Raw genomic sequence first — 25,119 nt, 5'->3', positions numbered from 1 at the left:
TGGAGCAAAACAAAACAAGGGAAGGGCTGGAAACAAGCAAGTGCAGAAGCTGCAACAGCCGTGGCGAATGGTTTGGTAGCTGTTGCCGCTGGGTTATGAGCTGACCCGCTGACTCCTCCAACCAGTCACCCAGGGTAGCCTATTAGGCGGCTCTGCTTGTTAGGTTGCCCAGAGATTAGGTCTGCTGCACACCCTGCTTCCAGATTGACTCTGCTGCAGGTCCTGGTTGTTGACAGTAATTTCCTTCGAGGGTGCCTCCTAGGGGCCTTGGGGCCCAGATTCTAAGCGATGGGGAGCAAAGATGTTCTCTACTGGTTCCTAAGGCTGCTTGGCCTGACCATTGCCTTCCCACTCCATCAGATACTGGGGCTTTCCCCTAACTCACCGAGAGTCAAGGATTGTGTGGACCAAGTACTCAGCCTGTTCACAAAATCTTACGGATGGCGGTGGTGGGTTGGAGCAGTTTGGAAATGTGTTCTCAGTATAGGGCTTCAAAAGAGAGAGGCGAAAGACGGGATGGATCTTCAAGAATTTGAGCAGCTGTAACCTGAAGGTTCACCAGTTCTACAATCTTGAAGAAGTCCATCTATTGATAGTCTAAGTGGACAGAAGGGTGGTTTGAGCGAAGATTCTGGGCAGAGAGCCACACCTTGGTCCCTAAAGATAGATTGTGGGGAATCTGGTGGTCTTCTTCCACAGGGTGCTTATAGATTTCTTGAGTGGACTACACGTGTTTCTTCAGCTCCTGGTGCACCCGGTGTAGGTGGGAGGCTAGATCAGTAGTGGCTGGTGCTGGGAAACTCATGGACAAGTCTGAGTGAAAGCAGGGGTGAAATCAATAGTTTGCAAAGAATGGGATGAGCATGATGATAGAGGGCTCTTCGCCAACTGCGAGATATTTGTTTTTGCAGAATATCTTTCCTGTTTCTCTCCCCAGGTGAGAGGTTACAGCAAAATCTAAGTGAGTGAAGAAGAGGGACCAGCGGATCTGACTTTGTTATCTAGCTGTCCCTAGATATTCCGAGTTCTTATGGACCATCAGGACTTGAGCCGGGAATTGGGTTCTTTCTAGGAGGTGGCCCCAGTCCTCGAAAGCCACCTTTGTAGCTGGTATCTCCTTGCTCCAAATATTGTAATTGTTCTCTGTGCAGGGTTAACATCCAAGAATAAAAAGCACAGAGTGGATTTGGTTGTGGGGGCCTGGGTGTTGAGATAATACTGCACCGTTGGCAAAGTCTGAGGCACTGTCCTTAATATAAATGGATTAGTGGGATCTGAATTAATTGGTAGAAGTGATGAGGTGAATGCCATCTTCAGTGAATGAATGATACTGAGTCTCAGTGGACCAGGCAAATTGGGCCCCCCTTTTTCTGGGTGCAACCAGGTTAGAGAGTCTTTTAACAAATCGCCTGTAGAAATTGGCAAACCCCAGGGATCAATACACCCCTGTACATCGTTGAGTGTGTCCCAGTTGGATATTGCCAGCGTTCTGTGTGTCCCTCGAGTGTTGTTATACTTCTAAAATAAACAGCAGGATCTTATTCAGGGGGACAAGGCAGTATGCTGCGTTTATTGCGAATACAAACATTTTAAAAAACAATTGCCTACATACTTACACACAGAGTTTTACAAAGATGGAGTCTAGTTACCAGCGTTAGCTGCTCATGTTAGTCCACTGGCCAGGTGGCTAAGACACAGGAGAGGGATCAGGGGTCTGCCGGTGCACATCGATGCTCCTGGAGGATGATAGTAGAACCAAACCCAAAGTTTTAATTTTTTTATTTTATTTTTATAGTGATTTATTTTTATGAGGGTTTATGGATTTTTCTGTGTTATGTTGCTTTTTTACATTAATTACTTGTAATGTTGCAAACATGATTTTTTTTTTGTTATTTCCTGATTTTTGTTTTATACTTTGTTTTTGGGGGCTTGACGTTTTTGGACACAGGGTTATTTTGATTTCGTGTTTTTTGGCCATTTGGATTGTAAAAGTTGTTACAACTAAGTGTTGCTTTTGTTATTGGGGAGACATAGAGTTGCTGCCTTTTACCTTATTATTACACACACACCATTTATTTTTTAGTTATATTAATTAACTTTTACTTTAAAACAAATAAACAAACAAACTTAAAACAAAAATTACAACTTTTAATTAAAGCTGCGTTCCTTTTAAATAATAATATATATGTGTTTTTACAAGAAAGGGGAGTGCAAGTTATTTTAAGACTAGAAATGCTAGGGAGAAATTAGCCATCAATATGGATCATTCCATTGACATAAAATAGCAAAGTTCATTCACAATAACTGTTCTCAGATATGAGCAAGACAGTTCCTTGCATAACAAAACGTCTCAAAACATTTCTAAGCAACAAATTGAACTGTGAGATGTTACAAACAAAATGCACACAGAACTGCAAGATATTCCAAGCACAGTGTTCCCAAACACATGTAAACATGATTACAGCAATAGAGTCTAGGATGTTAGGACATCACAATTGCTCCTGCCTCCTGAACATTGGTAAAATAGTGGCTCTCGGCCTACAGTGTGGCCATCTATTCTAAGAATTTTGCTGTGTCCTTATTGAACTGACATTTCTCAAGCTCTGAACAGAGATGGTTTAGGTGTAGACTCTCTAAGGGCTTGTCTTCACTTACCTCCAAGATTCGGCAGCAGTTGACTGGAGTTCCACAAGCTAACTCCCGTCAACTTCTCTGCTACTTTTCTGCGCGTCGTCTTCACTGCACTGCGCCGACGGGAACCGCATTCCCGTCGACGCAGCGCTACGCCACTTGAGAAGGTGGTCTTAATACGTCGATTTCTGTATCAACTGAGCGGGTCTTCACTGACCGCTCAGTCGATCCAGAGAAGTTAATCTGACTGCAGCAAATTTGCCGCCATCAGTGAAGACATAGCCTAAGACAGTGCACCCATGATGATTGTGTTGGTCCTGACTTTTGGAGCAAATGAAGATGTTGTTCAGGTAAAAGATGGCCATTTGGGCCAACATATCCCTAAAGATGTCATTTATGAAACGATGGAAGGTTGCCGGGGCATTGCACAACCTAAAAGCGTGACCAAATACTTGAAGTGGCCATATCCAGTACAGAAGGTGATCTTCCATTCATCTTCTTCTCAGAACCACACCATGTTATAAGCACCACGGAAGTCCAACTTTGTGAAGACGCTGGCAGAGCAGAGTCTTTTGAAGAGCTCGCTAATAAGCAGTAAGGGTTACAGGTTTCTGGTTGTAATCTTGTGCAGTTCTCAGGAGTCCACAGAAGGCCCGAGGAAGCCATCTTTATGCACCACAAAGAGGACTGGTGGCCCAACTGGGAACATGAATTCCTTCTGCAGGTTTTTTTCAAGATGGTTCTGGATTGCTTGTAATTTGGGTTTAGAGAGAGAGTAAATGCACATGAAGGGAGCCTCTGCTTTTGGCTGGAGGTTGATGGGGCAGTCATAGCCATGATGAGGTGGTCGGGTGTTGGCTCTCTTTTTGTCAAATGCATTGGGATAGAGTTGATATTCAACAGAAATCTCTGGAACCACAGAGGATGTCACAGGGTTTGCCAAGTTACTTCTGGATCCTCTTTCTGCATCTCTGAATTCTCTACAGGGTGGTATAAGATGCAACAAATTGCTGGTCTTGGGTTAGATCTTGAGAAACAAGATTGTCGGCAACATGGGGAGCCAAAGTGTATCCTGCCTGACCACCAGCGGATGTGCAGGCCAAGGCCGATGAGCCAAGGAATGCCCAGGACAACCGGGTGAATGCAGTGTGATAATTAGACCAAACTGGAACGTTTCCTGTTGGCCTCAAAGGATAGTTCCTCTAAGGGAGCCTTCTGATGTATGATCAGTCCTGATGAAAGGAGTGACCCATTTATGGACTCCACCAGCTTGGGAACTGAAGCACCCCAGTTGGTGGCAGGCATTGCAGTGTGCCAGAGCTGGAGAGGGAGTTGGAGAACTGCTGGGCACTGATTGCCCAGCAGCAGGATACTAGCAGACAAGTGCTGGCGTGGACTGTGAGGAGAGGGGAAGGATCCAACCAAGCCCGGACCTCCCTACTGGGGCTGGAGCTTGGCATTTCTCAACATGGGCACAGATCAGACCTTGGCTGGGCAGCTTGATGCAAAGTATCCTGGTTCCATGCGGTACAGGCTGAGGCCCGATGCACAGCATCAGTTCTTCTCCAAGTCAGAGGTGAAGCCAGACTTAGATGAGTTTGGGTGTTGGAGAAGAGATTGGTGATGGGGAGCCATGACTGGAAAAAGCTGAGAGGACCATCGTTTTTTTCTTGGTGGAGCATGGCCAGGAGGTCCTTGATCTTGATGCATGGGTCAACTAAGGAATCCAGGATGGACAGGAATTCCACTTGTGCCAGTTCCTCTTTAATATTACAGTTTAGGCCAAACTGGGCAGCCTAGATCCATTCAGTGTCTACTACAAGCATTGGAACTATGCTGCATATTTAACAAATGGCCACAGCAGCTGAAACTAGGCTTTGGCCACACGCTTATGACTTGGGTGGTAGAAGATCGTAGGCTGCTCTCAAGCACGGAGGCATTGACACCGATGACTAGGAGGAGCAAGCTGCTGACTGCTTGGCATGGCACCACCTGGTCCATCAAGGTGTGCGCCACTTCGAGGCCCAACGACTTGACACCAAGGCGGAATGGCAGTGGTGGAGGAAGGAGAAGGAGACCAACCCAGGGTTGTGAATCCCACCCCCCCAGGCAACAACGTGCCCCCATTGCCAAAAAACGTGTGCATCCAGAATGGGGCTCCTCAGTCAACTGAAGACCCACCAAGTCTGACGGACATCATCCTCGACTTGAGGGACCGCCAACTACACAACGATCATAGAATCATACAAGATGAAGGTTGGAAGGGACCTCAGGAGGTATCTAGTCTGACCCCCTGCTCAAAGCAGGACCCTGACTAGATCACAGCCATAGCTTTAAGAAAGTCCTCCAATTGTCACAGAAGTGGTCTTGATTTGTCCAGGAGAGGAAATGTCAAAGCCAGGTAATGTCAAAGCCAGGAAATGTCAAACCACTCCCACATGGCTGATAAACACTCCCACTCGGGTTTAGTCAGTGGGGTATGGCTGAAGGCATAGCAAAAACAGGAGCCTGCACTGATTTAGGAACCATGAAATTCATTTCAATTGCCTTTAGCTTGTCAGGCAGGGGGAGTGTGGGCTCATGGGGAGTGGGATTCCGAGCTGAAGGAGGAACAGCTTGAGTTTGCAGGGCCACATTCTCTGTGGGTGGAGGAGAGGGGCCAACTTGGTACTGCAAGGTCTGTAGGACGCCCATTATTTCCAGTAGCGAAATATTGGCCTTTGTAGAATCCGAGCTTGTTGTATCAACTCTATTTCTCTTTCTGTTTGTGGTGGGGCTACCCAACCTGTTAGTGACTGGGATGTAGGGGGTCAGGCCTAGTGGTTAGAGCAGGCATTGGTAGGCAGGAGTCGGAGCCCAGGGTGAGAACTAGGAGTGGGGCAAAACTGAGTCCAAGGTAGGAGTAGGACTGCAACAAGGGTGGAGCAAGACTGGGAACAGGCAGGTGCAGTTATCCCAGCCACTGGTGAATGCTCTGAGCAGCTGCTGGACTGCTCTTGCTGCCGGGCTTAAGATTTGGTCTGCTGACTCTTCCAACCAGTCATACGATGTAGTCAATTAGGCAGCCTATTACAAGCCAGATGCATTTTTTAGGTTGCACAGAGAGGGGTTCTGCTGTAGGCCCTGATTTCAGACTGACTCTGCTGCAGGCCCGGATTCCTGACAAACATTTCTTTCTTTTCCCAAATATAGAACAGAACTATTTATTGAAAACTTTTGCCTTGCCTGCATTATTATTGATAATTCTACCATTTCCATCTAGTAATGGACCAATACCATTGTTAGGATTTGTTTTGTTCTTAATATACTTTTAAAAAAACTTCTTTAAATCTACCTTAGCTCTGCAGGCCATAGATATCTCCTTGTGACACTTTTAGCTTCCTTTTTCAATTTTCTACAATTCCAAGCTTCTGACTCATATTCTTTCCTATCGACTTCCCCTTTCTTTTATTTGTTATATATTGTTTCTTCATCAGGAGGGAGTTGGGATTTCTTCCAAGAGCTTTCCCAGGACGCTCCTGGGGGCTCCATCTACTGTATCAGCATCTGGCTAGTAGCTGTGATATAAATTGGAAGACCCTGTCTCCCTCTGTCTTCTGGGTGGGATGAGAGGCTCTGAAGGACCGTCTTTCTCACCTCACCCTGAAGCCGCCTAGCTGCTCTGAGAAGGATGATGGTGGGACTCTGCTACCATGCTGCTCCAAGAGCTTTCATTTTACTGGCCTTGTTCTCCTATAAATAGTGGGGTTGTCACTGGGGCAGCAGGCACTGAGTGCTGGACTCTTGCTCTTTCAGGGGACGGTGACCTTCGAGGAGGTGGCTGTGTATTTCACTGAGGAAGAGTGGGCTCTGCTGAATTCCAGTCAGAGAGCCCTCTACAGAGACGTCATGCAGGAGAACTATGAGAATGTGACATCACTGGGTAAGTATAGAATCATAGAATATTAGAGTTGGAAGAGACCTCAGGAGGTCATCTAGTCCAACCCCCTGCTCAAAGCAGGACTAACCTCAGCTATATCATCCCAGCCAGGTCTTTGTCAAGCCTCAGCTTAAAAACCGCTAAAGATGGAGATTCCACCACCTCCCTAGGTAACCCATTCCAGTGCTTCACCACCCTCCTAGTGAAAAACTTTTTCCTAATGTCCAACCTAGACCTCCCGCCCTGCAACTTGAGACCGTTGCTCCTTGTTCTGTCATCTGCCACCACCGAGAACAGCCTAGCCCCATCCTCTCTGGAACCCTTTCAGGTAGTTAAAGGCCGCTATCAAATCCCCCCTAATTCTTCTCTTTTGCAGACTAAACAAGCCCAGTTTCCTTAGCCTCTCCTCATAAGTCCTGTGCTCCAGCCCCCTAATCATTTTTGTTGCCCTCCGCTGTTCTCTCTACACCTTGTCTACATCCTTTTTGTAGTGGGGGGCCCAAAACTGGACACAATACTCTAAATGCGGCCTCACCAATGCTGAATAGAGGGGAATAATCACATCCCGTGACCTGCTGGCAATGCTCCTCCTAATGCAGCCCAATATGCTATTAGCCTTCTTGACAACCAGGGCACACTGCTGACTCATATCCAGCTTTTTATCCACTGTTACCCTCAGGTCCTTTTCTGCAGAACTGGTGCCTAGCTCGTCGGTCCCCAGTCTGTAGCTGTGCATGGGATTCTTCCTTCCTAACTGGAGGACTCTGCACTTATCTTTGTTGAACCTCATTAGATTTCTTTTGGCCCAATCCTCCAGTTTGTTTAGGTCCTTCTGTATTTTATCCATACCTTCCAGGGTATCTACCACTCCCCCTAGCTTAGTGTCATCCGCAAACTTGCTGAGGGTGCAATCTACCCCATCTTCCAGATCATTAATGAAGATGTTGAACAAAACCGGCCCCAGGACCAACCCCTGGGGCACTCTGCTTGTGACCGGTTGCCAGCTGGACATGGAGCCATTGATCACTACTAATTGAGTCCTATGTTCTAGCCAGTTCTCTATCCATTTTATAGTCCATTCAAGTATTCCTGTCCCCTCAGTTATTAAAAATTGTAGGGTCTCACTTCTATGAGTTTTCTCAAATTTTTGACAGATTTTCATACCCTCTTTTTTGCCTTATGTCCTGCCCTGGTATCATTTTTGGACATGTGCATTTTTTGTGTTATTGACCATTTTGAATATTATTTTTAAATTTTTGTTTAATTTATCCTTACTGGATTTATGAAAACTAAATTAATAACTATAGCTTTCACATCTTTCCCTCATTTTAAGAGGCAAATATGCAGCTCGTACAATTCTAAATAAAGTCTAGTAAAGAGGTGTACTATGTTGTGCATGGATTGTGTGACAGACAGATGAGCTCCTCTGTGATAGGAGAATGTCTGAGGTACCCTTCAGGATCCCATGGGTGAAGGGAGAACAGGGATCAGTGGGAGGGGAGGAGAAGATGGGGAGAAGATATCCTCAGGGGCCAGGAAGTGGAGAGGGCTGAGAGCTGTGTTAGGGCTAAATCCCGGTCCACACCTAAAACTTAGGTTGACCTAGCTACATCACTCAGAGGGTGAAAATTTCACACCCCTGGAGAGACATAGTTAAAACGACCCAAATCTCGTTATAGACACTGCTAGGTCGATGGAAGTATTCTGTCAGCCTAGCTACTGCATCTCAAGGAGGTGGGTTTTGTACAGTGACTAGAAAACTATCACTGTACTATGTGTCTATGCTTATAACTAAGGGTTATTGCTGCAGTTAACTGTTTATGTTATCCTCCTGTGTACTCTGGCCTCACTAGGCATATGTAACAACGTTATTGTCTGACACTTTCATTAAAAAGAATCGCTACTTTTCTTCTATACATATTAGGGTCTCTTGTGCTTTCCACAGTACTAATGTCTTGATGCTCCAAACACGTTTCTGTGCACTAATAAAATTTGTATTTAGAAATCACATCATAATTACACATCATTAAGAAGTAATAATGCAAATTTGCAATGGAATACGTTTAGAATGAGGGGCCACCCCTGTGTCCATTCCCGTGCGTTCCACAATTTTTGTTTTCCAGAGTCCTGTTGTAGAATTCCCAGGTTTTTGGCAGATGAAGGAACTGAAATTCATAGTGAGTAGCAGCAGCCAATTTTTATAAATGGATTTCATGTTTCCTTAAAGTTACTCTCAATGTTTAGTACCACTTTTGTCGACAAAACAATGGAGGTGTATGCAGTGAAATGTTCCTCTCGCCGGTAAAACTCCTCTGCCACGCCGACATAATAAAACCACCTCAATGAGCAGCATACAGTTTTTTTGTGATAGAGTTAGAGCAACACAGTATCAGTGTTGACACCACGCTTCATTATGTTGCCCTAACTGGCCTCCAGGAGGTGTTCCACAGAGTCCATCCTGGCTGCTATGGTACACAGGTATGTGTCCCTCCCTTGTTTCAAGGCCTGGGAATGTGTGAAATTCCTCCTCCTGTTTGCTCAGTGTGCAAAGTTCACACAGCATCTTCCCCTAGCTGGCCACGCCAGCTTTACGCACCAGATGCTCTCCCATGTGGCACACACCAGAGCTGTTGGATCTGCTGAATCTACAGGGAGAGAAAGCCGTGCAGTCGCAGTTTTCTCCAGGGGTAAGAATTTCAATATCTACAGGCTGCTTGTTCATGGTTGTAGAAGGGTATTGGTCGCTTCTCCCCTTCTGAGTTGGAGGGAAGCCACGCTATCTCACTCACTTGCTGTCTATTGGCAGGGGTAATTAGCCAATCAGTCAAGTAGCAGTCTATTTCTCCCAGCCTTCAGGCAGGGTGGGGCAACATAGCCCAGCCAAGGCATCTGACTATAAGCAGATGTGGGCTCATTGGAGTTGCTTGTTTTTTCCGTGAGAGTTGGGGGTCACGGGTGTTAGGCTCCATTCAGCCTTTATGTGGTTGCACATTTTGGGCTTCTCATGCCCGCGTCCAAACCGGAACCAGAAATGCCAAATCTGCCCTCTTTGTTCTGCCCTCTTTGTTGAGGGAACAGGAACTGGAAATGGGAAATCCACCATCTTTGTTGAGGGAACAGGAACCGGAAATGGGAAATCCACCGTCTTTGGTCCAGAAACCATATGGGGCTTGTTTTGGTTGTGCTTTTGGGTGTCATTTCCACTCTTTTGTAGGGTGGGACTCAGCAACCGCAGCAGTTTAAAGCCCAGGCCCTCAGGCAAGCAAATAGTCTGTAGCCAGGGAGTCTGAACTGCAATAGGCAGCCCCAGGGGGCCCTCAGTGTCGCAGGCGTCCAGCAGCTCCTCTGGGATCCAGGTGGTAGGCAGCTGTGGTGGCTCCTCAGTGGTGCATCACCCCAGCACCGGGGGAGGGACATCCTTCTCTTCTGACATCTCTCCTCCAACTGGGTTAGAGGGCCCTGCCTTTTGTACTTCCTGTCCTGCCCACCCGCTTCCAGGAGGGAAGGAGTGTATGCTGATTTTTAGTTGCTTGACTATAGTTACTCCATTTTAGCTAGCTTCTTTGTTCAGAGAGGCAAGGCCGTTCCATTCTGTGCAAGGGTCAGGAATGCAAAGGAGATAAGCCTTGGCTGGATTAAGCAAACTATGCAACCTTGGTGATAAGCTGTAGCGAGAAGTAACCCATCTGTAAAAGTATCTTATGAATATGTATACCTTTGCAAGTGAAATAAAGTAGGCCAATAGTTGTAGGGGAAAGAGGTTTGTGTCCTTGTAAGGGGGATATGTATGCTTATGTTATTTGCATTTAGGTAGTCATAAAGTATAAAACTGTCTGTAACTTTGAATCCGGGTCTTTTTCCACTGCTCGCATGTGGGCTTGGAGGTTGACCTCTGCAGAATAAATTGTTTATACGGAGACTGTCCAGACTGCATCTGTGTGGGTCTCTATCAGTGCAGGGAAACGAACTCTTGGGAATCTTTTTCCAACAGGGGCAAGGTCGGCCTGGCTCCACCCTCTTGGGTGGAGAGACTCACTTTCAGGATTGTCCCCCACATATGTCATAGCCTCAGGGCAGATATCGCTTATTGACTTCCTACCCATCCTCACTGACACCTGGCAGTAGCTCCCCCCCACCCCCCAACCTCCTGTCATCCTGAGTGTTTGGATAGGATGTGGAAGCAGAATTGATTCCGTTGTCTCTTCCCTATGGACAAAGACATTTGGGGAATTCATTTCCTGATTTTTCCCCCCATTTCTCCAGCAGTTAGTTTGGTTTCCTTCCCTATTTTCCATTCCAGTTTGACATTTCTTTCTCTGCCCCAGCAGATGGTAGGACGGTGAGTGAGAATGGGGAGCGGAATCTTCAGCAGACGGATGCTGATCAAGTGGAAGCACACAGGATATTATTGCGAAAATCCAAGGGCAACATGTCCAGAAGTCTTGAGCCAGGAAAATCTTGGGAGAATCAGCACGGGTCAGAGAGGCAGCAGACAAAGCAGCCAGGGGAGAAAGTGGGTAAATCCATTAATTGCCAGGCAACTCACAAAGACCTCAGAGGAACCACAGGTCTGCATCCAATTCTTACAGGACAGAGAAAAAACACATGCCCTGAATGTGGGAAAAACTTCCGTGGATGCTCAGGCCTTAGTAATCATGAGAGAATCTATATGGGAGAGAGACCCTATGAATGCAGTGAGTGTGGGAAAACCTTCACTCAGAGCTCACACCTTATTAGACATGAAAGAATCCATACACAGGAGAGACCCTATGAATGCTGTGAGTGTGGGAAAAACTTTATTGAGAGCTCACACTTAATTACACATCAGAGAATCCATATAGGAGAGCGACCCTATGAATGTTGTGAGTGTGGGAAAAGATTCAATCAGCACTCATACCTCACTAAACATCAGCGAATCCATACAGGAGAGAGACCCTATGAATGTTGTGAGTGCGGGAAAAGGTTCACTGACCACTCAAGCCTTACTAAACATCAGCGAATCCATACAGGCGAGAGACCCTATGAATGCCGTGAGTGCAGAAAAAGCTTTACTGAGAGCTCACATCTCCTTACACATGAGAGAATCCACACGGGAGAGGGACCCCATCAATGTAGTGAGTGTGGGAAAACCTTCCTGCAGCGCTCACTCCTGAATCATGAGAGAATCCACACAGGGGAGAGACCCTATGAATGCAGGGAGTGCGGGAAAACCTTCGTTTGGCGCTCAGCCCTTAGACATCAGCGAATCCACACCGGGGAGCGACCCTATGAATGCAGGGAGTGCGGGAAAAGCTTACTGAGAGCTCACAACTTGTTAGACATCAGAAAATCCACCAAGGACGTATTAAATCATAAAACCTTATCTCGGGCTGACAGATGATTTTTTTTTTCTTTCATACTTTTCCTGATTCCAACATCAAGACCTTTAAGGCTAATTGCACCATTTGCTTCACTGTGGGCTCTCAGCTGCCCATGTGGTTCTCCCCTTTTGTCTTTTGCAGCTAGCCCTTTTTTGGGGGGGTGAATCTCATGGTCCTTTCTGTAAACTCCACAGTCCTATGACTCATGGCAATGTGTGTGTCCCTCCTACCAGGATCAGCTCAAGTTGTGGGAGATAGGGGTGATCCCAACTAGCTCTATCAACATAAAATCTACCTGGGCCTCAGCTCTGGTAGCATTTTCCATGGCATTAGGTAGCTTGCGTTAGTTATCCTGATGTAAAAACACAACTATTCTTGCAGTAATGACACAGCCCATGCATAGTGTCCAGGGTTATCTAGCATGTTTCCTCATGCCCGTCACCTGACCCAACCTCCACTTCCTACCTAAAGCCAATCCACATTTATATGCTTCCTTCCACCACAAAGTGACTGTTAGGGCCACTGTGTTCACCCTTTGGACCAGATTGTCTCATTCCCAGTTGCTCACATGTTGCCCTGGGGTGTGCCGAAGGTGATTTTTTTCGTATCCTTTTCCTCATTTAAAATATATTTAAACATAACAAAGGGCAGGAGCAGAAGTGGGAAAAAGTGTGGCACCTGAAGGTGATGGGTGATATGCAGGGATTACCTCCTGATGCATCACTGTGACGCTGGCTAGATTGGGGGGAACAATTTATGATATTATTTAACATCAATATGTCAACATTACAATAATTCATAGGAGATGGGCCATGTCAGATACCATTAGAAAGGTTACAATTTGCTAAGTATGATGATGTTTGTATGTGTGTCATATTTGTGTTGGAAGTTATGGCTATGGTTGAGGTATCTGTAGTTCAACTTGTGCTGTGTTTCCAGGAGACACCCCAGACAGGCTGGCAGCAGCAATAAGCTGCTGAATGGCCCATTAAGGGACCGCAAGAGGTACAATAAACCCAGGGAAAGAACCCAGGGGCTGCACCTTACGAGTGACCATGTGACTTACTCAGTGTGACCCTGGTCTCCATCTTATTTCTGTACATTTCCACAAACAGCCTGGCAAAGGGACATAAAAGGCAGCTGCACAACATCCGTCGTGTCTAATCTTCAGTCTTCACCTACCTCTGGATCAACTCATCTACAAGTGAAGCTGTGAAACAAAGGACTGAGACCCAACCAGATATCTGGATACAGAGGGACTGTACAAGCCTGCAAACTCCACAATTCTAATGAAAAATGTGGACTTTCAAATCATTTGTATGTATGTGATTACTTTAATCATTTAATATTTCTCTTATAGTTTGTTTCTTTCCTTTTATAATAAACCTTTAGTTTTAGTTACTAAAGGATTGGCTGGAAGCATGGTATTTTGGGTAAGATCCAAACTCATATTGATCTGGTGCTGTAGCTGACCTTTTTGGTAAAGAGCACAGAGTTTTAAATGATATCTATTTACTGGACCTAGTGGCTGATTGGGAGCCAGAGACTGAAATGCAATAAAGGGGGCTGTGTATTTTTGTTTTAGCTTTTTGATAACCAGTGTGGGGAATCAGAAGCATGGTTTGTGGCTGGTTGGGAAATCTGACTTCAGTGTCACCTGCCAGAGCTGGCAGAATCTGCCCTCCTATTGAAGCCTGCCCTGACCTTGGCATTTTCAGGTGGCTACCCTAGGCACGGACGAGTCACAATCACCCCAGCTACCTTCTGTCTGAGCCACTTAGAGTTTATCTGCTTCACATTCTGCCCTTCCATCTCGCAAAATGTCCCGTGATGCAGTGTCCTCAGCTCTCAGAGGCTAATACATGTAAAAGGAGCTGTGATGTTATCTAGCAGGTTGCCAGTTCAGATCAAGGTAGCAACCTAACTCACTCACGTGCTAACAGAAATCAAAGGAGTGTCAAAAGGTATTGTACTGCAATAAGACCAATTCACTTGTGTGTTGGTCTAATAATATGATTGTGGTTGATATGATTGTGATATGATTGTGGTGATATGATAGTTGGTATGTAATATGATTGTGCTCACTTATCCATAAGCATGTTGATTGCTACCACCTCACAGTATATATGTCCCTATACTTAGTTAACCCTAGATCAAAAGCATGTGTTAGTATTAGGATGAGAATTTACTTGATGTGTAAACTTCATTTAAACTAATGAAAGATTGCTGGGATTGCTGAACTGAACCCATAATGGTACTGGTTTCGCAAATCTGCAACCCAATTACCCATCCAACAGGATGGGAGCCTTTGAAGTGTAAATGCAGACGCACGTGAACTTCAAAGCATGGGTCATTGTGTTTGACAAAGGGAAACCCACAAACTTAGGGCTTGTTCACACTTTCCTGGAAATTCGGCGGCAGTCGACGGGAGTTACACAAACTACGCATGGTTTGCGTAACTCCTGTCTGCTTCTGCGCACTGTTCACGTTGCGCTGAGCCGATGAGAAAAGCATTCCCATCGACTCAGCACTACACTAGTTGAGGAGGTGGACTTATTAAGTCGACTCCCTCATCGATTGAGTAGGTCTCACTGACCGCTCAATCGATCATGAAAGATTTTGCCGCTGCCAGTGTAAACATAGCCTCAGTCTGCGTTTGGTCAACAAAGGACGACAGAATGATGCTGTGATGACAGAATTTGCCAGATTGCTTTCTGAGGAAAGCAATGATAAGAATGAACCCTGGGAGAGATCCTATACCTATGAGCTGGTTGGACACTTTCAGGGCATGCACAACAGAGATCCCCAGAGTTGCTTTGGGCATCCCTGAGAGACTTTTGGAAAGTGGCAGATTACTACGTGTCTGCTATCATGTTGGACTTACAAACTTGGGCTCACCTGTTTGTCTATTTTACCTGCTTCAACCTCTCAAGAACTCTTTTTTTTTTCTTAGCTAATAAATCTTTAGTTAGTTTACTAGAGAAACTGGCTTCAGAATTGTGTTTGGTGTGAGATAGAGAGTATCCATTCACCTGGGGTAAGTGATTGGCCCTTTGGGGCTTGGAGTAACCAAAGGTGTGGTGATTTTTGGTTTTAATAACCTTTTGTCACAAAGTCTATGTCTACACAGATCGACTTAGCTGGATCGACTGAGCGGTCAGTGAAGGCCTGCTCGCTCGATCCAGAAGTTAACGCTATTAATCCACGCCCGCAAGTAGTGTAGTGCTGCGTCGACAGGAACGTGATTCCCGTCGGCGCAGTGCAGTGAAGTCGGCATGCAGAAGAGAAGTGCAGCAGTCAACGGGAGTTACTCAAGTTTTCTGCGTAATTTGCATAACTCCTGTCGACTGCCACCGAATCGCCGGGGTAAGTGTAGACCAAGCCAAAGTGTAGGGGGTAGGAAGGGGCTGGAAAGCCTAAGGGGACGTCTGTGGCTCCATGGTAAGACTAATAGTATTATCCAGGGGTTCACATTTGTTACTGGCTTGGCGAAACCTAATTATACTATTGGTTTGGGGTAGCTGTGCTGTTTTCTGACAGTCTGGCCTGAGATTAGCACTCCCAGCTGTGAGCTATCCCAGATGGTGCGACAGGAGTATCACAATCATCTAGTCCAACCTCCTGCACATAGCAGGCCACAGAGCGTCACCTACCCACCCCTGCCCTCAACCCCTGGCTGAGCTCCTAAAGTCCTCAACTCATGATTTAAAGCTTTCTTGTGACAGACGCCACAATTTAATGTAGTCCAAACCAAAAAGCTACCTGTGCCTCACGCTACAAAGGAAGGTGATGCCCCCTTATCCCCCCCCCCCCCAACTGGGTCTCTACCAATCTGATCTGGGGGAGAATTGCTTCTCTACCCCAAATATGGTGATCAGTTAGACCATGAGCATGTGAGTAAGACCTCCCAGCCAGAGATAGAGGAAAAATTCTCTGTAGGAACACAGAGCCCCCCTCTCTGTCACTCCTCCCCCCCCCCCCACCTGTTTCCCATTTCTGGCCATTGGAGATATTTGTAACAGCGATCATGCAGTGGCCATAGGCCATCTCATCACACTATCCCCTCCATAAACTTATCAAGCTCAGTCCTGAAACAAGGTAGGTTTTTTGCCCCCCTCCCATCTTTGGAAGGCTATTGCGGAAGATCACGTCTCTGATGGTGAGAAATCTTCCTGTAATTTCAAGCCTAAATTTGTTGAGGGCCATTTGTTCTTTGGGCCCAAACTTAAATAACTCATCTCCTTCCCTTGTATTGATCCTTCTGATGTATTTATAGAGAGCAATCATAGCACCCATCAGCTTTTGTTTTCTTAGGCTAAATGAGACAAACTCCCTAAGTTTCCTCTTATACGGTAGGGTCTTCATTCCCGATTATCCTAGTAGCCCATCTCTGGGCTTCAGAATGGCGTGGAAAAGCGAGTGGCGATCACCGTGTGGAAGCTGGCAACTCCAGATAGCTACCAGACAGTCACAAATCAGTTTGGAGTTGGAAAGTCCATCGGGGGGCGAGGGGGGCTTGCAGTGATGCAAGTGTGCAGGGCCATTAATCACCTCCTGCTACAAAGGATTGTGACTCTTGGTAACGTGCAGGGAATAATGGATGGCTGTGTGGCACTGAAATTCCCGAACTGTGGTGAGGCGATAGACGGCAAACATATATCCCTATTTTGGCCCTTGACCATCTTGCGATGGAGCACATCAACTGAAAGGGTGACGTCTCCATGGTGTTGCAGGCGCTGGTGGATCACTGGGACCCGTTTCACTGAGATCAGGGTGGGGTGGTCAGGAAAGTTGCATGATGCACGACTAAGCGTCGTGGGTAAAAGTTTTGGAGATTGCATCACTAGGATGATAGGAGAGCAGAAGCTCTGACTTGGACCACGCAGCCGTGAAAAGGAACTGGAGACACTGGTGGTCCGCCACACCCTTTATCGCCACCAGCAAAACCAGGATGTGACACAGGGCACGTGCCCGGACAGCCGCAGAGGACTACTTTCAGAAGCTCTGGACACATGGGCATAACCTCAACAGAATACAACAGGGACCATCACGGGAACCAGAAGAGCTGCTAGGGTGGACATGCTCTGATGACATCAGCAGCATAGTGTGGGCATGCAACAGTGGTTTAATTGCAGCAGAAACTCTACATTGATGTAACTTAAGTCAACTCAACTTTGTAGGGTAGACAAGCCCTGAGACTTTAATGAGGCCTGGTCTACACTATAAAATTAAGTCAGCTTAACTATATCGCTCAGGGACGTGAAAAATCCACACCCCTGAGTGGCGCAGATAATCTGATCTAATCCCCAGTGCAGACAGTGCTAGGTCAAAGGAAGAATTCTGCCATTGACCACGCTACCACCTCTCGAGAAGGTGGATTACCTCACTGAAGGGACGGGTTCTACAGATGTGCCTCTGTAGCATCTGATGTGGAGACAAGCCCTAACCACAAGTGTAACAGCTCTTGCTTAACAATTTATTGCTGGCCCTTTGCATTCTGCAGATGCTTTCACAGAGTGAGGGTCACATGTTGAGTGATATCCCAGGCCAGGGTTTTAGGGCTATTTGGATTCAGCCAATTATGCCATAAGGGGCCTCCCCAGTATGGATTTGATAGGTGATCAACATAAACGCCCTTTGCCAGCTGGATGTTAGCACCCAAACTCAATCAGCCTGTCAGCCACTTAAGCACCATCCTCTGGGCTACACCAGCCCTGCCTGTTGACAAGAGATGCACCAGTGCCTGAGACCTTTCAAAGCATCCCCCTCAGGTGTCCAGCCCCTGATCACCAGCTACTCAGAGGAATCCCCTGCTCCAAAAGCAATGGTGTTTCCCAGGTTACTGATTTTCCTATAGACCCCTGCTCCTGTATCACACACCGCACCTGAGTAGAGTTATAAAACAAAAGGAAATTTATTTAAGATGTGATAGAGATTTAAACAAACAAATATGGATGGGAAAAAAAAGGTTATAGACAAAACAAAACAAAATCATCACAAAATGCCACCTCAACTTATTAATGATTAGATCGGAACGGTAACTCGGTAGATTCTAACCTCACACTTCAGTCTGTTGCAGCGATTGCTGGTCTAGGAGCAAAAGATCTCTTTCATGAAGCACCACCGCTCATCAGGGATCTGATGGGTGAATGGACCCAGAGTGTTTTACTCCACCCTGGGATATATTGAATCGGTCTAATTGGCTAGTAAGGGAGAGGTGACAATTCCCTCCAACTTGAATGGACTGTCGTCACCTGAGACCTATGATTAGGGTGTCTCACTTTCTCTCCAAGACCATACAGGTGTCATTTTCCATATAGTTCCATCATTCCTTAAATATTACTCATACACACATCTCCCAGGGATATTGAGTCTCAATAATTAAGCTCCCAGGAGAGGCCTCACATGCTATCCTTCCCGGATCAATATCCTGGAAGCAGTGTATTAGATATTATGAGTATGTCCATTCTGAGACAGGAGTTGCTTGTGAAGAGTGGTGACCCCTTTGCCAGTTGGCACCAGCCTGTCACAGACACACAGAGCTGCACCTGATAGAATAAAGGCCAGGACAGCTCCCAGTTAAGAAAAACAAAACAAACAAAAAATAGAGAAAGGAACAATGAGATATTAAAATGAGAAAAGGGTGGAATTCTCCATTTATCTTAGTCTTTGGATTGAGGCATAGCAAAAGCTATAGTTTTAGCTGCAGAATGAGGCAATCGGGCAGCTAGTCCAGCAACCCATAATAGGAGCTCTCTCACATATAAGATGAGTCAAAATTGGAATTGATGTCATGACTTCCTTCCCAGAGAGGACCACTCTCTTTAAGACTATGTCTGCCCTTAAAACACTGGTAGTGTTCTGACAACCTAGCACTGTCTACACTAGGACTAAGGTCAATATAACTACTTCTCTCAGGGAAGTGGATTTTTCATACCCCTGAGAGATGTGCCTATGTCATTATAGCTTTTCAGCATAGACCAGTTTTTAGTGATGGCTTTTTGACCTGAAGGGTAATGGACTTCAGCCTTTTCCTTGATAACATGGTTGACGATATCAGCTTACCTGGTTTATGATGCCGCCCCTGAGTTCTCTGGGCACATCAGGTGTGAAACATTCCTTCAATACAGATAATGTGGCCCAATCAAATTGAAATGAGGCTGACTTTGGGTTAATGTCAGCAGTTTTACCCCAGCAGTTTTCTTAAAATAGCTATTATTGGAAACCACATTCAGCGTGCATGTGTGAATCCTGAAGATGAGATGAAATGAAAGGGGGGGAGAGAAGGCAGTTTTCAGGAGGTTTCCCTCGCCCGGCCTGAGGGTTAAATGGCCGTGGCTCCACCAGCTGGCCTCCTCCAAAGGAAAAGAGGTGTCAGCACCCATAAAAATAACTGGTAAAAAAAATATAACAGAAAAACTGCATCATGTATCCATCACCATTTTAAAAAATAAATGGAGTAGTCCTATGACAGATGTCATGTCTTTCCTTTGCAAATAAGAGAAGTGGGGAACTCAGTGACCCTTACAGATATAACTGGGTAAAAGGTTATACAACTTAGAATCATATAAGATGAGGGTTGGAAGGGACCTCAGGAGATATATAATCCCACCCCTGCTCAAAGCAGGACCAACCTCAGCTAAATCATCCCAGCAAGGGCTTTGTCAAGCCGTAGCTTAGAAACCTCTAAGGATAGAGATTCCACCACCTCCCTAGGTAACCCATTCCAGTGCTTCACCACCCTCCTAGGGGGGCAGTGTTTCCTAATCTCCAACCTAGACCTCTCCCACTGCAATTTCAGACCATTGCTCCTAGTTCTGCCATCTGCCACCACTGAGAACAGCCCAGCTCCATCCCCCTGGAACCCCACTTCAGGTAGTTGAAGGTTGCTATCAAATCCCCCCTCATTCTTCTCTTCTGCACACTAAACAAGCCCAGTTCCCTCAGCCTCTCCTCATAAGTCCTGTGCTCCAGCCCCCTCATCATTTTTGTTGCCCTCCGCTGGACTCTCTCCAACTTGTCCACATCCTTTTTGCAGTGGGGGCCCCAAAACTGGACACAGTACTCCAAATGTAGTCTCACCAATGCCAAATAGAGGGGAATAACTTGTCTCCTCATGTAATTTTCCTTTTAATAGAAATTGACTTTGAAGCTAATCAAAATAAATTCCAATCGAAAACACAAAAAATTAAAATCCATATTGGACCAATATTCTCTAATACGCTATTTCTCACACACGTGCCCCCACCCCAACCTTTGGAGTAAGATTTTTCTATCAGAGCTCTTTACGCGTAATGAGGTGAATTACATCAAATTAACTTTTCAGGATTAGCCACCATTTCCTGTATTACTAACAAAAATAACTTTCAATTTTCCAATATGATTCAGGTTACAACATAATTAGTCTTTAACCAGTAACTTCACCTTTAATTTCATTTTCACTGATAATAACATATTCAAAGATCACAAAATCTTGTCATACATGTTAGGGTTTTTGTTTTGTTTTGTTTTGTTTTTAATACTCATTGCCACCAAGTGAACCCTTGAGTCAAGTTATGGCTTGTCCCAACATAGGTGCCTCCCACTTCTGTGAGTTCAAATATGTCTGGATCTTCTGCCATATGTGTTGGTGGAAGAAGTCTCCTATGTAGGAATGTTCGCATCATGAGAGATAAAACACCTCTTTTGTATTTTCACACTTTTTAATCTTTCAGAGTAGGAGGAGCTAGAGAACAAGTGACACAAAAGCATAAAACGGAAGAGCAAAACAAACGTCTGGTCTACTCTACAGTCTTATATTAGTAGAACATCCACACCCTGAGCAAGGTAGTTATACTGACCAACCCTTCCCCTGTGTAGACAGCACCGTGTCAGAGGGAGAGCTTCTCCTTCTGCCGTAGCTCTTCCATCAGTTAAATTAATCCTCTTCCGCAAGAGGTGGTAGATCTCGCCCTTCAGCTTAGAGATTCTTCACGAAAGCACTCCAGTGGCGCAGTGGCACCTGTGCCAACACGGAGTTTTAAGTGGAGACAATCGTGAAGACACAAAGCCATAGAGTCAGGAATCGACCTTGGTATATCCTGCAGTATGAAACTGGAACCCAACACATTCATCCCTGGCTGGTTACCCTCATTTCCACTGCATGGAAGTCCTTGTTACCCCATCAGGCAACCAGTGTGGGATCTATGTCCTCTGAAAGATTCTCTCTCTTTGCCTCATGATGCTTTAGATCCAAAGACTGAAGGACAATTGTTCTCAAACTAACCAGGGCATCCTTTGGGACTGTAATCAATGACACTGAATTAGGGAGTGGTGTTCTAAAAACAATTTTCTTTGGGACACTGGTTACCCTGGTTTTCACTCCAGTGAAGGAAGCTAAGAACTGGGAGGAGTGGACTATTTATATCCCACTTCTTTCCAAATCCTTGGCCTTGGTTAGGGTAAATTTACACTTCCCTAAAGTAGAAGCCTTTACCAAGCTGCTCAAAATCTCTGCAGTGTTAGTGTGGAATGGCTTCCCCAAACATGCTCCATTTTTCTTTAATTTGGTGGCCCAGGTCTAGGCTCGGAACGTGATGCAGGTCTGGATGAGAATCTCCATAAGTTACCAGAGATGGAGTTTCTATTAAAAATAGCTACTTTTCTGCAGCTATTTCAATACTAATTTCATTTTCTACACGTTTGCAGCATCTACAAAGGGTAAATTCAACAAAATCCTCACTTCTATTTCCTCCACATCTGCATCGTAAGGGGCAGCATTTCCCATATCATAGGTTAGCCAGGAGATATCTCCTGTAGGGCCTGGATTACAAATGCTTTAGGAACCAAATGCATGGGCGTTTTGCCTAGGCCCATGTCACTTACAGTATGTCTACATTGCTGGCTCCTTGGGGATTGATGCAGTGGGATCGATTGAGTGGGCTAGGTAAACCCACTCAATTGATCCCAGGAGGAGTAAGGCTGCGTTGACTAGAAGGCATCTCCCACTGATGTGACGCAATGAAGATGATGCAGTACGGCAACGTAAGTAAGTCGAGGGGAGATATGCAAGCTACATGATGATATGATAATATGATACGCAAGTTACATTATGTAGCTTGCGTATCTCTCAGCGTCGACCAGGCCTTACTGTAGAATTCTCTCCCCAGGTCATGAGAGACAATATTGACAAACAATTGAACTACACTGTGATCACATGCACTTCAGTCAGTTGCTCGGTTTGGGATGTGCTGTTATTCACCATTTCTGAGTGGCGATTTTAAATCATTACTGTTCCTTTGATAGCACGTCCAGTAAATTGGAGAGTTTTCTCACGTTGACTGAGCTGCATGTGAACTTTCTCCATGTCATAATGGAGGCGTGGGTAAAAAGCAAAACTAAAGTGAGAACTGATGACTTTAGCAAATAGTCATTTGCCTCAAAAGTCTCCAATCAATCTGAGTTCCAGCCTGTCAAACTAAACCAAAACCCAGCTGGGTGACCAAATAGCCTTCAGGAAAGAAAGAAACCCACATCACAGAAAGGTAAGACTACATGAAAATGAAGGTGTCAAATGAAATTCCAGAGCAGGTTACATTTGATGACTCAGAATGAGGACAAGAGATTCTCCCATCACCTTCTTCTTTCATCCATTCAAATCTGCTTTACTTCAGCAGCGTCTTGTTATTGAGTTACGTTATTTACAAAAAAATTTAGCATCCTCGCATCCTCATGGGGTGGGAGAAGCCAACCTTCCCAAAAGTGTCTTTACCAATCTATGAAAACTGGGATTTAAACTCCAATGTCACACGGTGTTTGGGATCCATTTGAATTCCCCTTCCAGGTCTTTGGCACTCCCAGCGACTCTGGTTTAGGATTAAAGAAGTCAAAGCGTCCTCACCAAGCACAGATGGCTGAGAGTACTGCATTCCATGACACTCAGAGGTGGAGGGATAGAATGTGAAGATGAACTTTGTGTGGCTCAGACAGGAGGTAACACTTCTGGAGTGATGGGGAAGGAGGGAATCTCTCTGAGTCACCCCATCTCCAGTGTCACAGAGACTGAAATGATGTTTCCCTTCCCTTGCGTCTCTTCATTTAAATATAATGAACAAAGGGACAAAACTAACTGTTGCTCTGCCCAATCCAGAGCAACGCGAGAACAACTGGGGATGATACAATCTGTATCACTGGTGACTCCAACAATAACTTTGCAATAGGAGGATCAGTATGAATGTGATGCTTCTGATTTCCTGCAAGGAGGGACCCACTCGTATTACTCATGGGACAATGGAGTTGATAGAAGGGACAAACTAGGTAGACCCCAAAACACGGTAAACTGCAAAAGGCAAAAACAGGCAACTCTTCTGGACAAGATGACAGATAATGGTGATGCGAACAGTTCAAACAGCCTTAAAGGTTACTATGTGGGAATGATTATTCCCAAAAATGTCCCCACCCCAGGCTTTGGAGTAAGGTTTAATTTCAGAACTCCGCTGTCCAAACATGATAAATTATCTCAAATAAGCTTTTCAGAATTAACTATCATTGCCTATATTACTAAACACACACACACACACACACACACACACACACACACACAAACCAAAACCAATATAGCCCTCAGTTTTCTAATATAATTCCGTTTATCACATCATTAGTACCTTACTCTTTAACCAATAACTTCATGTTAATCTCTCTCTCATTGGTAACAATAACATATCTAAAGTTTGCAAAATCTTATGTCAGTTTTCTTTTAATCCCCATTGCCACCAGGTGAACCATTGTGGTTACCCCAACATAGGTGCCTTCCACTTCTGGTAGCTCATTTAATCTCTGGGTCTGCTGTCATAAGTGTTGGTAGAAGGGATTGCCTAGGTCAGTGGTTCTCAAGCTTTCCAGACTAGTGTATGCCTTTCTGGAGCCTGATTTGTCTTGAGTATCCATGGGGAAGGAAGGTTCTCTGAAGGCATCAACCATGGCTCACTTTGCCTCAAGAAACTTTGGATCCAAATGGTAGAGGACAATTATTCCCACTATGGCATCCTTTGGAACAGTCATCAACATCACTGAACTAGGGAGTGGAGTTCCATAGGTCATCATTCAGCACAGCTTCTTCTCTGGGATGAAAATGAATAAGTGGATGCCTGCTCTTTCTACCTGAGTTCTTGCCAATCCTTAGCCTTGGTCAGAGTAAATTTACATTTCCCTGCAGTAGAATCCTTTACCCCGCGCCCCACTAATCTTAGCTGTTTTAATGAAGACTGGTGTTTCAAACATGCCCAGTTTATTTCTTTAAAGTGGTGTCAAAGGTCGAAGTTAGGAACCAGATAGAGGCCTGGATCAGAATCTCCCGGTATGTCTACGAAGACGGTGGCATTGTCAGCAGCGCAGGATGGATTCAGCAGGATGGATGGTGCGGCAGTGGAGACCCTCTCAATCGAACCTGGAAGTCAACGCCGATAATCCACGTAGCTTGCGTATCTCCCGTCCACTGCTGCCAAAATCTGCCAGCACTGTAGACCAGGCCTCAGTGAATTACCAGAAGTGAAGTTTCTATTAGAAAATAGTTATTTTTCTGCAGCTGTCTCACATTCAACACTAGGTTTTATACACAATTGCAGCTCCTACAAAGGCTGAGTTCATCAAAGCACCACTTCTGTTTCCTCCATATCTTCATAGGGAGGGACAGCATTTCCTAATTCACAAGATTAGCCAGATGATAGCGTCAGGAGTAACCTCCTGAATGGCTTGGGTCACAACAGTTTCAGAACCAAATACCAGGGGATTTTGCAGAATTCCAAATCACTTCCTTTGGAATTCTCTCTTTGCATCGTCTGAGACTATATTGACCTAATCAGTTGTGATCATATGCACTTACTTCAGTTAGTTGCACATTTTAGGGTCTGCTGTTGATCACAATTTCAGAGTGGAGATTTAAAAACACAGCTCTTTCTTTGTTAGCATGTCCAATAGCTTGGAGTGTTCTCTTCTGTTGACTGAACTGAACTCAAACTTTCTCCATGTCATCATAGCAGGGTGGGAAAAATAGCAAAAGCAAAAAACCAGATTATTTTACCAAATGGTCATTTGTTTCAAAGTCCACAGCAAATCTGTGTCATTGAATTAAACAAAACTAGTTGTGGTTTTACATCAAGCTAGCTTACATCATGGAAAATCCTAGTGGAGATGAGGTGCAAGGAATTTTACCTTGATGGAGATAGTTGAGGT

General features: G+C 45.3%; 1 pseudogene; it reads left to right on the top strand.

The window, feature by feature from the left end:
- Nucleotides 1–25,119, top strand: part of LOC137144292 (zinc finger protein 850-like) — a 275,276-nt pseudogene that overhangs the window by 83,043 nt on the left and 167,114 nt on the right.

This window comes from Emydura macquarii, unplaced genomic scaffold (genome assembly GCF_026122565.2).
Source record: "Emydura macquarii macquarii isolate MOO-44397 ecotype Brisbane River unplaced genomic scaffold, CSIRO-AGI_Emac_v2 contig_3450, whole genome shotgun sequence".
In the NCBI taxonomy this organism is placed as follows: domain Eukaryota; kingdom Metazoa; phylum Chordata; order Testudines; family Chelidae; genus Emydura; species Emydura macquarii.
The sequence above is the reverse complement of the archived record's forward strand: the minus strand, read 5'-3'. Positions and strand labels throughout refer to the sequence as shown.